The sequence below is a fragment of the Cricetulus griseus genome (genome assembly GCF_003668045.3).
Source record: "Cricetulus griseus strain 17A/GY chromosome 1 unlocalized genomic scaffold, alternate assembly CriGri-PICRH-1.0 chr1_1, whole genome shotgun sequence".
NCBI classification, from domain to species: Eukaryota; Metazoa; Chordata; class Mammalia; order Rodentia; family Cricetidae; genus Cricetulus; species Cricetulus griseus.
In genome coordinates this window covers 12,396,746-12,411,698 of record NW_023276807.1, presented here as the reverse complement: position 1 = coordinate 12,411,698, position 14,953 = coordinate 12,396,746, and the positions used below count along the sequence as shown (strand labels likewise).

Sequence of the window (14,953 nt, the reverse complement as noted above, 5' to 3'; positions counted from 1 at the left end):
AATGTCACCCAGTCATGTCCCTGGACCAATCTGGTGGAGTAAATTACTCACCTGAGGTTCCCTCTTCCCAGGTGACTACAGTTTTTATCAAGTTGATAAAAAAAAAGTAGAGGTGATTATATAGGTGATTATATATCTCTGCTGAATAAAAGAGTCTATGGGGAGTTGAGGAGATGGTTCGGTGGGTATAGCGGTTTGCGGCATAGCATGAAGATCTGAGTTCAGATCCACAGCAACTGTAGAAAATGCTAGACATGGCTGCATGTGCCTGTAATCATAGTGCAGAGACAGGAGCATCCTGGGGAAATGCTGGCCCTGTCTTCACACACACAGCTCACAACACAGGCTCTTCAAAAAATAGGTTGAAGGTTGTGGTGATATATTATTTATGATTTAATAAAGCTTCCCTGGGGGATCAAAATGCAAAGCCAGCTATAAGCCATAGAGCCAGGCAGTGGTGGCACACACCTTTAATCCCAGGACTTAAGAGACAGGCAGATGGATCTCTGTTAGTTCAAGGTCACCATGGGCTACACTAAACTGATCCAGTCTAAAAGAGAAACAGCTCACAAAAAGGTGATTTCAGCACTTGGGATCCCAAGCATTTAATCCCAGCACTAGAGAGGTATAAAAGGAAGAAGCAAAGGACCTCGTGTGACATTTATTCTCCAGCCACACTGAGAATAGGACAGCCCTTTCAGCCTGAGGTAGAGGTAAGAGTTAGTGGCCAGCTTCTTCACTTATCTGTCCATCAGCTTAAACCCCAATATCTGCCTCTGGGTTTTTATTATTTGTGTTACAGATGGGTCCTGAGGTGGGGTGGGGAGCAGGGCCTGGCCAAACAGCTCTCGGGAGAAGCACTCCCCCACCTATGAGAAGCTGCTATTCTTGGCACCTTCTGGGTTTTGTCCCTGGAAATGGACCTACAAATTTCAGATGACTTTAGAATCATTTCCAAAACAGCATTAGGAGCTGGGAGACATGGCTCAGAGAGTAACATGCTTGCCAGCAGAAACATAAGGACCCACATCCAAAATCCACTGAAAAAGCCCAGCATTGTAGTATACACCAGTGCCGGGAGGTGATGACAGGTGGGCCTCTAGGAGCTTGGTGGCCAACCAGAATGCCAAATGAGGAAGCCCCAGGCCAGTGGGAAATCCTATCCCAAAACCCAAACAAACGAACAAAAAACCAATAGCAACAACAAAAGACTGGGCGGCTGGAGAGATGGCTTGTCAGATATTCTTCCAGAGGACCTGAGTTTTGTCCTCAACATCACGCAGCTCACAAGAGGGTGTCAAAATCTGACACCCTCTTCTGGCCTCTGAGGGCACCCACACATGTGGCATACAGACACACACACATACACACACACACACACACACACACACACAGTAAAAAATAATAATTTTTAAAGGTAGGAGGCTGATAAGATGGCTCAGTGGTAAAGGTGATTTCTGCCAAGCCTAAAAACCTGAATTTAATCCCCAAGATATACATGGTGGAAAGAAAAAAAAAAAAAAAAAAAGACTGGTACCCAGCAGTTGTCCTCTGAGCTTCACCTGTTTAAAACCAAATATATGTGTGGCAAGGCCTGGGGCCAGCGTCTTGGAGTAGGTTCAGTTTCAAGATCTTGAGAACTCAACTGTCCCCCCTCCCTGAAGGTCTATGGCTACTGAGCTCGTAGTCTGTGACACATGAGCTATGCTGTGTTCCCTTTGTGTACCATTACTTGATTAGCTTCCCACTGACTTTATCCCATTGTGTGACAGTTTTCTGCTGACTCTGTCCTATTTCCCCTTGTATATAAGATTCTGTCCTTCTTAATAAACTTGTTTGACATAACACATAGCTTGTGCAAGACCTCCTGACCCCACTTTCCTAACTACTTTTACTTCTGATCTGCTTGCTGGTCCTTCCTTTCAGAAGGTCATAACCCAATCTGGATTACTCCCACAGGCATGCCTGGGGCTAACCTAATCTGGATTACCCCCATAAAACAAGCTGTACAAAAAATCCCATTGTAAACTATTATTATTATTGGTGTTATTATTATCATTGAACACATATGTGCCACAGTGTCCTTGTGGGGGTCTGCAGAGTTGGCTGTCTCCTTCCATTTGCACATGGGTTCTGGGGTTTAAACTCTGCTCCTTAAACTCTGAAGTGCTTTTCTTGTGGAGCCACTTGCCTGCCTGACCTTGAATTTCTGATACTGGGGGTTGGATTTAGGGTTTCGTGATGATTAATCTCAGAGGCTCGCCAGAGGTAAAGGTGTCCTAAAAGGACAAGCTTACTAGGGACCGTCTCCCATGGTGGGTTGCACCTTCAGGTAACAGATATGGATGTCTAAGGATGGAAACTTTTGCTTTTTGCATAATTGCCTTCACTGCAATGCTTCTACTCTGTTGTTGCATTTGCTGCTGCCACCATCCTCAATTGACACCAGAACCTAGATAATTCAACCTTGAACTCGGTTCCACAATGAACTAAGTATCAGTGGCTATCTAGAAATCCTCCAGGCCTTCAGTGCCAAATTGGGACAAGTGAGGCATCCAGCCTCATGGACTGAACGGTAACAGGGTTCTCAGACTCTCCAGTGTAAAGACAGTCATTGTTAGCCTACCCAACCAGAATCCTATGAAGCATTTTTCTTCATGTATGTTCAGTTCTCTTCTTTAGAGAACCCTGACTAACACACTAGGCAAGCACTCTACCAACTGAGCTATTTCTCCAGGCCCTCCCTTTTCCTAGCCGACCCACGGTTCTCCATTCTGACTCAGCTGGAAATAGTTCTCTGTGGAGGAATCAAGATACAGACATCACCTGACTGGAATCTTGCAAAAAGAGCTCAGGCAGCCTGCATGCAGTGTGGAGCTGCCTCTTTCCGGTGGCCTGAGACCAGCATTTTCCAGCTTGCAGTCACTCTCCTGGGCTCCATGAACAGTGACTTCCTAAGTCAGAGAGCTTGAGAGTTCAGTTGAAAAAATGCTGTCATCTGTAAAAATACTTATTTTGCCTCTGTGTTTCCCATCGCTTTGACTGGGTGAACCTTTGTTTGCCTATTGGACACATTTCTTCACTAATCCCTCCTGGGCCCCTCTGCTGCCTCCCTGACTGACATCTTGATCCTTTCAAGGGAGAAGAGTTTTGTCTGAAGAAAAATGGTTTCTTCCTTTATTTTATTGTTCTGTTAGACTTGGAGAGATGGCTCTTTGGTTAGGAGCACTAGTAGACAACCTGAGCTAGGTTCCCAGCACCCACACTGGGCTGCCTACAATCACCTCCAACTCCAGCTCTAGGTATCCAGTTTCCTCTTCTGGCCTCTGAAGTCACCTGCACTCATGTATACCTGCCTACACACACACACACACACACACACACACACACACACACACACACACACACACACACACTCACCACACAAAAAATTAAAATAAATCTTTTAATTTTTGTTAACTTATTTATTGATTTACTTACTTAACATGCGTGTTCCCGGGGGTGTGCCACTGTGACATGTGGAAGTCCTAGGACAGTATGAGGGTCTTGGTTGTGTCTTTCCACTGTATGGGTCCCAAGGAATGAACTGAGGTCATCCGGTTTGGAGGCAGCCACCTCTACCCACCGAGCCATCTCACCAGCTCCTGCCTTCCTTCAATTCCAGTACCCATTGTTGGATCTTTTTTTTTCTCCTGTGCTTCACCCCTTCCCACTTTATTTATTTACTGCTCTGTTGGTGATCAGATCTTCTAAATTGTTTTTTGGTAAGGTTTATAATTATGTTGCTAATGCTTCCATTTGTTAGCAGGGAATGTTTCTTGCTTTTGTCCTCAGAGCCTCTATTGAATTGCTTACTTTTACATCTTGGGTTACAACTTAGGAGCATTTTTCTGTTGCCATTGTTTTAACAGCAGTCTGTCTGTTTGGGGGGTGCTTTCTTTTTAAATCGCTTTAGAAAATTGATTCTCCCATTCAAATTTATCTATAGAGATCCATTTACCATGTTATAACTATTTTATTGAAATTATCTCTATTTCCTATGGCTGACGTTAAGTAAAAACTTCAGGAGGCTGTTGTTTAGGAGTGGACTGCTACAATCCCCCCCCCAAAAAAAATAAAACCAGGAAAAGATACCAAAACAGGGGCAGAGGAGGTGGTTCCACCAATAAAATACTTGTCATTGGAGCATGAGAACCTGAGTTTAATTCCCAGAGCCCAGATAAACCTTCATGTGCCGGTGGTGATCAGCCCCACCTTCATCAAGAGACAAATGGTAAAGTCTTGCCCCCCTGTCAAGGCAGATCTGGGAGGGAAAGAGGGCTCTTATGGTATCATCTAAAACTTCTGCTGTACCATGTCAGGTAGAAGAAATGGGGCGGGGTCATGAGAAGTGCGAAGGAGTTGATGTCTTTGCCAGCAGTGAAGCAAGAATCCTAGAACAGTTTACAATGAATGTCTTAAGGCATTTCCCCCAGCCCAACCATAACTCAACATTTTTCTAGGAACATCACCAGAAAACCCCTTTACCGGGATAGGTCATGTACTAGACCCTTGTGCATCCCTAGTGGCTTCTGGTTTTGCCTTCTAATATTATAAGTTCCTTGAAGGCAACTCCAAACCATCTCACATATCTCTGGTTGGTCGTGGGGGTGGGGAGGATTGTCATTGGAAACCTTCTGCGATGTAACTTGAGAGTCACCAAAAGAGTACATATGGCTAAGATAGTTATTTGTCCTGTCTTGGAGAAACCTGTACCTACCCTTGGGTGTGTCTTACTTTTTCCCACCCTTCCTTGTAAAGAACCCAACCCCCATCCCACTTGGGTATGTCTCACTTCTTCTGTGTGTCTCTTGCTCTTAACCCTCAGGCCCAAGTCTGTATTAAAAATATCTATAATAAAATCCACAAGTCTGCTATATCAACTGGCTAGTCCTGAAATTCTTTTTGGTGCAAAAGCCACAAACATCATCAGATTGACTTGAGTTGAGGTCTCTAAAAGTCCAAGAGAATGCCTCAGGCTGATAAGGTGTCAATGTGGATCTGTGTTTCTGTCCCCTCATAGTTGACTAGACTTCTAAGTGACTTAAGGTCACTTAAAAGAATTTCAGCATGGTTCACTTCTATTTTGACATTCTTGTTTTCAAATGTCTCCGTGTAAAATGAGTAAGGTCTCTATGTCAGCAGTCTTCACCAGAAATCGTATTTGTGCTGGGATGTTTTACTCTTATCTGCCTGATGTTTCTATGAATGTACTTGAAAATGCCCTGATTTATGACTTTCTTTTGTTTTATAAATATAAGAATGCCATCAATCAGTTTCCACATTGAAACATGCTACTTTGGGTTACTAGAACCAATGTCTCTAGGCCATGATCACTCATACTTGGCTCAACAATAAACACTAATTCCCTTCTAGGTGAAAGTTCAGTTTTGTATTGATAGCCATAAATGATTGGAAGAATTTTTTTAATTTTTTTTTCCCCAAGGATAGGGCCCAAACAAGGTACAGCTGGGGAGAGGTTTGGCATAGGTTGGCCCAGCAGGGGCTTTTAAACCAGGGCTGTGACTCAAAAAAAGCAAGGGCTACAATCAGCCTGGGGCTCTGTCTGCCTCACCACACCTGGAGGAAGCCTACCATACAGCCAGACCTATAGGCTTTGTGGTGTGTTCAGGATCCAGGAAAGGGGCTTTGTGGTGTGTGCAGGATCCAGGAAAAGGACTGAGCTTGACATTTCAATCATATTTTGTGAAAACCACAAGGGCCCACTGTTTTGGACTAAGCTCACATTCTAGGCTCCATCAAAACAGGCTTATATTGTGCTTTGAATGAGAATGGCCTCCAGAGGTTCATGAGTTTGGATACTTGGTCCCTAGTTGATGGAACCGCTCAGGAAGGATTAGGAGGTGTGGCCTTGTTGGAGGATATGTGTCACTGGAGATGGGCTGAGAGATTTCAAAAGCCTCCTCCCATCCCCAGTGCTCTCTCTGCCTCCCGATTATGGTTGAGATGTGAGTTCTCAGGTGTTGCTCCAGGTGCTTGCTGTTTCCACTCTGCTATCATGGATTCTGTCTGGAACTGTAAACCTAAAATATATGCTTCCTTTTAGAAGTTGTCTTGATCACAGCATTCTATCACAGCAATAGAAAAATAACTATACCAGCCTAGAAATCAAAATGAAGTTTATGTCACCAACTTAACTGGAGATGTTCATCTGTTTATTCACAGAAGCCAGGCCTAAGAGGAAACTAGAAGCCAGGATTACAGAGATAACCACAAAGTTTCCCAAATAGGCCACTTCCATGCTAATGAGGCTTCCTCTGCTTAATCTTTATGTAGGAAACATTAACATAATTTAATTTGAAGTTAGCTAATGCAATATTTTTCCCCAAGATTAAAGTGTGTGTGTGTGTGTGTGTGTGTGTGTGTGTGTGTGTGTGTGTGTGTGTGTGTGTGTGTGTACTGGTGAGTGCAGATGCTCACAGAGGCCTAACAAGGAGCTTAGATCCCCTGAAGCTGAAGCTAAAGCTATAGACAGCTGTAGCCACCTGAAGTGTGTGCTGGGAACTAAAATCAGTCTTCTGCAGGAATAGTATGCATTCAACCACTGATCTCTCTCTGCAGCATCAAGTATTTTAAAGATTTATTTTTATTGTTTGTGTTATTTGCTTATTGTTCTGTTTCTCTGCCCATAATTTGTAATGAAAACAGCTTTGAAATTACCTTTTTGGTCCTCTTGAAATAGAGGGACAATAAGAGTCCTTCTGTGTGACAGATTTTTTTTCATCTCAGTGAGCATGACTCAGAGGGCTAGGATACTGAATGAGTGGCCATGGAAGCCACTCCAGACTAGTGCCTTAAGCAACCCCATCCCCCAAGAACCTAAATGCTACCCACCCTGACAGACCTACCCTCATGGTCAGGGACAGGTGCCCAGGCTTCCCTGGGGACATAGGGAAGTTCAGTCACTATAGTACTGAAGCATGTGTCTCTGTGTCTTCTGTGACCCTCTAATCAAGGGGTGCTCGACCTTCCAAATGCAGCAACCCTTTAACACAGTTCCTCATGTTGTGGTGACCCCCCAACCATAAAATTATTTTCATCGCTCCTTCAGAACTGTGATTTTGCTACTGTTATGAATTGTAATGTAAATATTTTTGGAGCCAGAGGTTTGCCATACGGTTCACAGCTCACAGGTTGAGGACCACCACACTAAAGCCTTCACAGGGATGTTCCAGGGCCATCGGAACAGCTATGCACATCAACCCCAGCCCTAGGAAGGGTTCTCTGCCCCATGCTGCTCTTGAGGAGGCTCTGTCTTGGCCTCATTAGTTCTGTCATTTTCCTGGGCTGAGCTCCTTCTGTTCAGCATATCTACTTTTGCTGCTCAAAGGTTAGTCCTCCACCAAGGGCCTTCCTGGAGTCCACTCCTGGCCATTGCTCCCCAGGGTGGGAGATCTACCAAGCGTGGCTAAAAGGCCTCAGGTGTGGGCTTCTAATGGAACACTGAGGTGGGCTGGTTTGGGGGGGTAAGAAGTTTATTTTAAAAAATATTAATGCCATGAGCAGACAGACACCAACATGGCGGGTGCTCTGAGTTCAGATCCCAACACCATAGATAACAGGCAGACAGATAGACAGACAACAGCATGGTGGGTGCTCTGAGTTCAGGCCCCAACACTATAGATAACAGACAGTATGGCCGATGCTCTGAGGAGAGTTTAAGACCATGAATGAGGCAGAATGGTTTCTCTTTTTATAGAAGCAAAGGAAGGAAATAGGTTCACAGCACAAGCTTTCAGTCACACTGTCTCTGGTTCCCAGCAGGTACCAAGGGGGGCATGGGAAAATAATTCCAGGGGAGAAATGTTGGAAGAAGCACTTCCAGTTGAGGTGTACTGCATAATGTGTGTGCCACTACTGGTAGCCCTTTGAGGTCCCTGAGTCTAGCAGTCACACTTTGGAAATGGGGAGCCACAGGTGAGTCTGTTAGGTAGCTATGAATTAATAGGCATGGTGTGGGATAATGTTCTTGTTCACTCTAAAGATTTGTCACTCATATTGGCTTTCATCAGGGTGCTAGTCAGTGGCTGTGAGGCAAAAGGGGGGGGTCCTGCTGCAATTGGGCCCCAACGTCTCCTCATCACCTTGATTCTGAAAGTCACAAGTCCTAGCCTTGTCTGTCAGCACTAGAGTCATGGCAGGGAAGATATCATAGCTAAGATATACACACACACCCACAGAGGCGAGGGGAGATGCACACACACCCAGGCACACACACGCATGCACACACACACACACACACACAGAGAGAGAGAGAGAGAGAGAGAGAGAGAGAGAGAGAGAGAGAGAGAGAGCACACACATATAGAGGCAAGTGGGCATATTTCCCTTACGACACATATCATTCTGTTACTGAGAATTTGGGGGGTCTCACTAGAGTTGTTACATGTGACTATGGAAATTAGGGTTCCCTCTTAGGAAAAACCTCAGGGCAAGCAAATTAGAAATCTCAACAGCTGCCTGGAGGAGAATGGAGAAGAAAAGGGGTCATGTTGTTTGAGTTAAGCAGGCACGGCCAGCCGTCAGCCACATTGTGAGCATACCCCCACTGGTGAAGAACTTTAGAGAGAATGAGAAAGCCCAAAGCACCAGAGAAAGCTTGCTTAGGCTCTGGCCAACATCTGAAAGAAAGACAGAAAAAAGAAAAAGAGAAAGTAGGGCCTCAGGTGGGCCGAGCCAACATGGTAGATGTGGAGTGGCAGCGCTAGGGATGGGAATTCTGGGAAGGAAAAGTGCATATCTCATCAAAGGGCTATTTACTCCTCCTACCTCTTTAGCTTGGCTTAAGGTGAGCCTTCCTAGGGGTGGTCCCACTTCCCTCAAGGGTGGTCCCTTGGCCTGGTCATTGACCTTGACTGAATGGAATGCTAAGTCTCTCCCCAGGCCAGAGATTCCATACTCTTGAGCCTTATTGCTGCTGTAATAATTCTGTCTGTACATCAACCCCTCCAAAAAGACTGAATTCCAGACTCACTCCCCACCCTTCCCGTGGATGGGCCCCAGCTTGTCAGGTCAGAGTGAAATGTTCCCCAGGTGAGCAGCTTGTGGCCAACTGCCTTTTCTGCTCACTCAGACACAATATCTGGGATTTGGATAACGAGAGAAACGGGAAAGGAGTGCAAGGGCAAGTTCCCATGCAGGAGGGGCTGGACATAGAGAGGACCTGTGCTTCCAGCCAGGCAATGTTGCCCTTGGAGGAGGAAGGGTGACCTCTTATTCTCAGGGCTCCCCAGCTGGGCTCAGGAAACATCCTCACAGTGGGTGGCCTGACCCCACAGATACTAGACTGACCAGAGACTTCCAATTCCTCCCTCCCAGGCAGCTGCTTCTCCTCCCAGCTTCTCAGGAAGGGAAGATAGCAAGGGGGCTGGTGTGCCCAGAGAGGCAGGCCAGGCCTATCACTGCAGAGCTCTCCTTTCCTTCCTTCCTTCCTTCCTTCCTTCCTTCCTTCCATCTTTCTTCCTTCCTTCCTCCCTCCCTCCCTCCCTCCCTTCCTTCCTTTCTTTCTTTCTCAGTATCTTTCTGCCTGTCTTCCTTCCTGCCTGCCTTTATTTCTTCCTTTCTTCATTCTTTCTTTTTTCCTGTCTTTCTCTCTCACTCTCTTTCTGTTTACTATCTCCGTGTGTACAGTGTAGGCATGTGTATTATGTATGTGAAACTGTGGTGGTTACAGGTTTGACACTGGATGTCTGCCTCCTTATTTTAATTTTTAACTTTAAAAAATTACATGTATTTACTTATTTGTTAGGAGTGTAGGAAGGGGAGGGGCACATAGAAGAGGACAGCTTGCAGGAGTCAACTCCCTCCTTTTGCCCACACACATAGTCCCAGGGTGTAGACCTCAGACTTGGTGGCAAGAACTACTTCTTCCTCAATAGGCAGCCTATTCCCCTACCATCCCTCTAAAAGGCCAAGGGAGGGACCATGGGCATTATCCACAGGGAACTTTGGGGACCCAACAGTCTGAATGAAGTTCACAATGTTCTCTTCCAGCTTGATCTTCTCCCTGGTGCACGTGACTGTCCTTTCTTCTGTTATCCATTCAGACATTCACTGCTATTTTCCCTGACCTTGAACCATTTCAGACGCTGGGCACACAGAGCCTCCATCCTCAGCAGTGTGTACTGTGGATGACAAAAGCAAAAAGAGCAAGTGCACAAATGTGTATCAGCTGCTTTCTTTGAGCTAGAAAGAATGAAAGGGAATTGCAGATTGGAGACCTGATCAGAGGCTGTGAGCGAGGGCTAAGAGCCTTGCAATCTCAAGTGGCCCTGCAGAGAAGTTTAAGATATCTGGGAAAGGCCACAGCAGAGAAGCCACCAGTGCAAAGGCCACAGGACAGGGGGGTTGTTTCAGATGTTCTAGAAAGGAAAGTCAGGCCCCATGTACTCTTATACAAGGGTGCATGACACACTAACAGACACTATAAGTGGATCTACTCACACTCACACACACTGATGCTCATGGGTACCTGCATCCTCACCCCTGCATTCCCACAGACACGAACTCATTCTGATACCCATGTGTACTCTCCTGCACCCATACACTCACCCATGCACTGACACCAGCATGTGTTCACCCTCACACTCACAGGCACTCATATACACCAACACACCTGCCCATGCTCGCACCCTTCCTTAACACTTTCAGTCTGGTATGTGCATATACAAACCCACTCAAACTACTGAGCTCTGGCTGTGCCAGCAGGACCACCAAAGGTCACAGTGTGGGAGAGGCGAAGGTGTGGACCACTGCTCTACCTTCAGTCCCCTCCCCAAGCCTGCTCCAGGTAAGATGCCCACAGTATCTACCTCCTTGACAGCGCCCCTTGGAAACATACTTTCTTCTTATTTTCAACCTTTGCATTTTAAATCCCTCCCTTGTGTCCTGGATGGAAGACTGGTGTTGAAGAATGGCTGCCTGGGGACTTCTCCTGGCAGAGAGGGTGCCCTGAGGAAGCTCCACACTGCCAGGGGCCCAGAGAAATGGAAAGCATGGCTGAGAGGGCTACAGGTCAGGCCTGCTCACAGGTCATGCCTGCATTCCTCTATACGCTGGCCCTGCACAGCTACGGCAGTCCACTGGTGAGGGGAGCACCACGGAGCTTCCTCACTCGCCTGTGCCCACTGCACTTCTCAGGCAGAGGACGTCGGTACCTGTGACGGCAGATCTTGATCATCAGCTTGATGGGATCCGGAGCAGTGGTTCCCAACCCTCCTAATGCTGCGACCCTTTAATACAGTTCCTCGTGTTGTGGTGACTGCCAGCCTCACGACTATTTTCATTGCTACTTCATAACTGTAATTTTGCTACTGTTTTGAACTGTAATGTAAATATCTGTGTTTTCCCGTGGTCTTAGGTGACCCCCGCTCCCTGTGAAACGGTCAATTGATCCCTAAAGGGGTCATGACCTAGGAATTGAGAACGGCTGATCTAGAATCATCTAGGAAACAAGCCTTGGTTTAACTGAGGCAAGATGACTTGCCCTGACTGTGGGGCAGCATCACACCATGGGAACCCCGGGGGCATAAAAATGAAAAAGCAAGCCAAGTGTCAGCATTTTTCCCTCCCGCCTCCTGGCCATGGAGGTGATGGGGCCAGCTGCCTCACTTTCCCACTGCCTTCCCCACCATGATAGCTGTACCCTCAAGTGGTGAGCCAATCGACAGCTGTGTGCATCCTCACAGGTGTACATGAGCCGAGTGAATCTTCACATGTGGGTGTATAGGCACAGGTGTGTCTGTGTGCACTTGGACAGGTGTCTGAGCATGCTTCACACATGGGTGTATAGGCACAGGTGTGTCTGTGTGCCCTTGAACAGGTGTCTGAGCATGCATCCTCACAGGCCTTCAGTGTGTTTATGCAGTCTTGGTTGATCCAGACACACCATGGAACGTACAGTTTCCTGTGTGTGCTCAGAGCACCCAGGCTTCTCACAGCCAGGCAGTTGCCTGAACAATATTTAGCACCTAAGATCTCAAAATGTCTTCAAGGGTGCTGGTGAAGGGACCAGCTCTCCATTTCAGTAGCCATGACAGTCTAACATGTGTTTGCCTGACCATGCCTTGGTGGTCACTAGGAGGTCAGATGCCTGCCTCGTGGCAAGGAACCAATCAGAAGTTAGCTGGTGGTGCTATGCTTTGCGGTTCTGGGTGTGCTTTATGGACAAGTGCACAGCAATGACGCACAGAGCATAGCAACCGCACTGGGAGGGCCTATGGGCCATAACAACCAGTTGACCAATCAACTCAGGGCACGTCCTCCAAGCCTGGAGGCACACCAATCCTGAGCCTGTGCATACCCCTAGACACTCCCCTTACGCTGCCCTATAAGATCTCTATGCAGTGGCTTCTCAGCGCCTTTTCCCAGCTATCTGCCATGGTGGATGGATGAAAGGCCTGAGCTAACATGGGGTTAGCTCGTTAACCAACTGCAATACAGCCTCGTGCTGTTTGCATCAAGTTTTCGGCTCCACCAGGTGATTGGGTGTCACTGAGGTCCTGGGCGGAAATCCTGGGGGCCTGAGCCTCCGGGGATCTTTCACTCAGGAGTGTAGCTCAGTTCCTAGAGTGCATGCTTAGCATTCAGAAAGCCCTGGGTTTGATCCCCAGTGAGTTTATGCCAAAAAAATGATTTGTTCCCCAAGTTCCAGGAATCCAGAGCTAAGCCCATTTGTTTACTCAGACGCTCTCTCTCTCTCCTTTTTACTTTTGTTTTTTATTTATTCCGCGTGCGTGCGTGCGTGCGTGCGTGTGTTTTAATGTGAGATCTGGGGATTGAACTCAGATCTTCATGCTTGTGTGGACAAATTACTTTACACACTGAGCCATCTCTCCAGCCCTTTGAACATTTTTTATAATAAAAACACCAGAGAGAAAAGGTCTGAGAAGGAAGAATACCAGTAGTCCATTTTTCTCCCCGTTTTCACCTTTGCTAAAAGCACAATAGGCAGTTTCTAAATATCAGAGGTAAACTCCAGGGTGTGTGAAATAAATTATGCAGTAGGTGGAATAATCACATGGCCACTCCTCCCTTCACATCTTAGAACGAATTCTGCTAGGGATGCTCTGCTAGAGTGATTAAAATGTACTTATCCATTATCTGACTGCTCTCAAACTACTGAAGACTAAGTCAAGTCATATCTGCTAATGCAGGGTCTGACACAGTCACAAGATGGAGATTGCAGGCCTGAGGCAGCCTCTGCTGCACCTGCCACTAAGCTCCTATCTCTGCAACCTTGCCTCTGGGAAATGATGCAGCAGCTTTGGGGCCCCAGCCACTGGACAGCTACACACTTCCTTGGCAGACCACAGAGATGTGGGGACAGCATCGTAGTGGCTATCACAAGGACTTCAGAAGCTAGCATTTGCCGTACAATATGCAGCACAAGAGAAGGTCTCAAAATTCTTTGAGGGTGATGGGAATGTAGTCCACTTGGTAGAGTGCTTGCCCAGCATTCAAAAAGCCCTCGGCTTGATCCCAACAGAAAGTATGTTGGCACATGCCTGTTACGACAGCACTCAAGAAGTAGCAGCAAGAAGAGCAGAAGTTCAAGGCCATCTTGGCCATGTAGCAAATTCAACAGCAATCTGGACTCTGCCTCAAAAAAATAATTGATTCTTTAAGTGTGCAGTTTCATGTGGCTCAATATGACTCATATAACCTTGCTACAAAACCATTTCATAACTGCTTTCCAACAACAAAAGCATGGAAAGTAGGAATTGCCAAGTCATAGACCTGCTTCTGGCCAGTGATTGACACATTTCACTACAGCTAATAACCACAGCGGGCCTCACTCAGAAGACACCTGCAGTTTCCGGCAGAGCTGCTCTGTCTCCTAATAGCTCTTGGGCCGATTTATTATCCCTCAGTCACCTCAACTGTGAAATGACAAACGTTTATATCCACATGGTTGTGTTAAGGAGCAGATCAGTTCATGAGCCAAGGACAGAGTATGATAATAGGGAAAACAGTATTGGTTGCGATGATGACGACAATGGTAGTGGTGATGGTGCTGATGATGGCGATGGTGGTAGCAGTAGTGAGGATGTTAATGGTGATGAAAACGGTGAAGTTGGGGTTAGTGGTGACAATGATGTTGTGTGATGGTGACGGTGTGGTCATGATGGTGATGGGCGTGGGGAAGATGGGAGTGAAGGCATTGACGGAGAAGAAGATGTTGCAGATGTTTAGGATGATGCTAACTTAGGGAGATGCTAAGAATGATGGGGATGATGGAGGCCATAATAGGGATGGAGGGCAGGATGAGGGTGGGGACATTGGGGTGACGGGGGGGGAGCAGTAGAGATGGTGCTGTGTGATGGAGGTGCAGGCAGTTGTGATGGTGATGATAATGGTGAGAACAGGAAAGAAGGGGCTGATGGGGATGATGAGGAGAAAGATAACAGGACGACTAGGATGAATAGTGAGAAATGATAATAATGATGGGTATGATGAGGAGAAAGATAACGGGGATGACAGGAAGGGTGGTGGCGATGGTGGTGGTGGTGGCGATGGTGGTGATTTGTACTTCACAGAGTCCAAGATGCTGAGACCTGCAGGGCTCTAGGAATTGACCTAACTGGGGTAGCAAGGGAATGAAGAAGCAATGACAGACACACAGGCACGCAGACAGAAAAGCTGGCATCAAGTGGTATGTTTTCTGATAGAGAAGCTGCTGCCTATGGAAGCTCAGTATTTTTATTACATACAATTGAACAGGAAGGCAAGGTTATTGCATGCAGAAAAACAAGGAATTTGGGTCATTAAACACAACTGAACAAGGAGGCGGGGTTATTGTACACAGCTGGACAAGGAGGCGGGGTTATTATACACAGCTGAACAAGGAAGTAGGTTATTATATGCAGTTGAACAAGAAGGTGAGTTAACTAATC

General features: G+C 46.6%; 1 long non-coding RNA gene across 1 annotated transcript; it reads left to right on the top strand.

Annotated features, from left to right (window-relative positions):
- The first annotated feature begins 605 nt into the window (after positions 1-605).
- LOC113832261 lies at positions 606-11,604 on the top strand. Its single transcript, XR_003479458.2, has 2 exons — positions 606-10,848; positions 10,958-11,604. It is a non-coding gene; the product is annotated as an uncharacterized LOC113832261 (long non-coding RNA).
- The last annotated feature ends 3,349 nt before the right edge of the window (positions 11,605-14,953 follow it).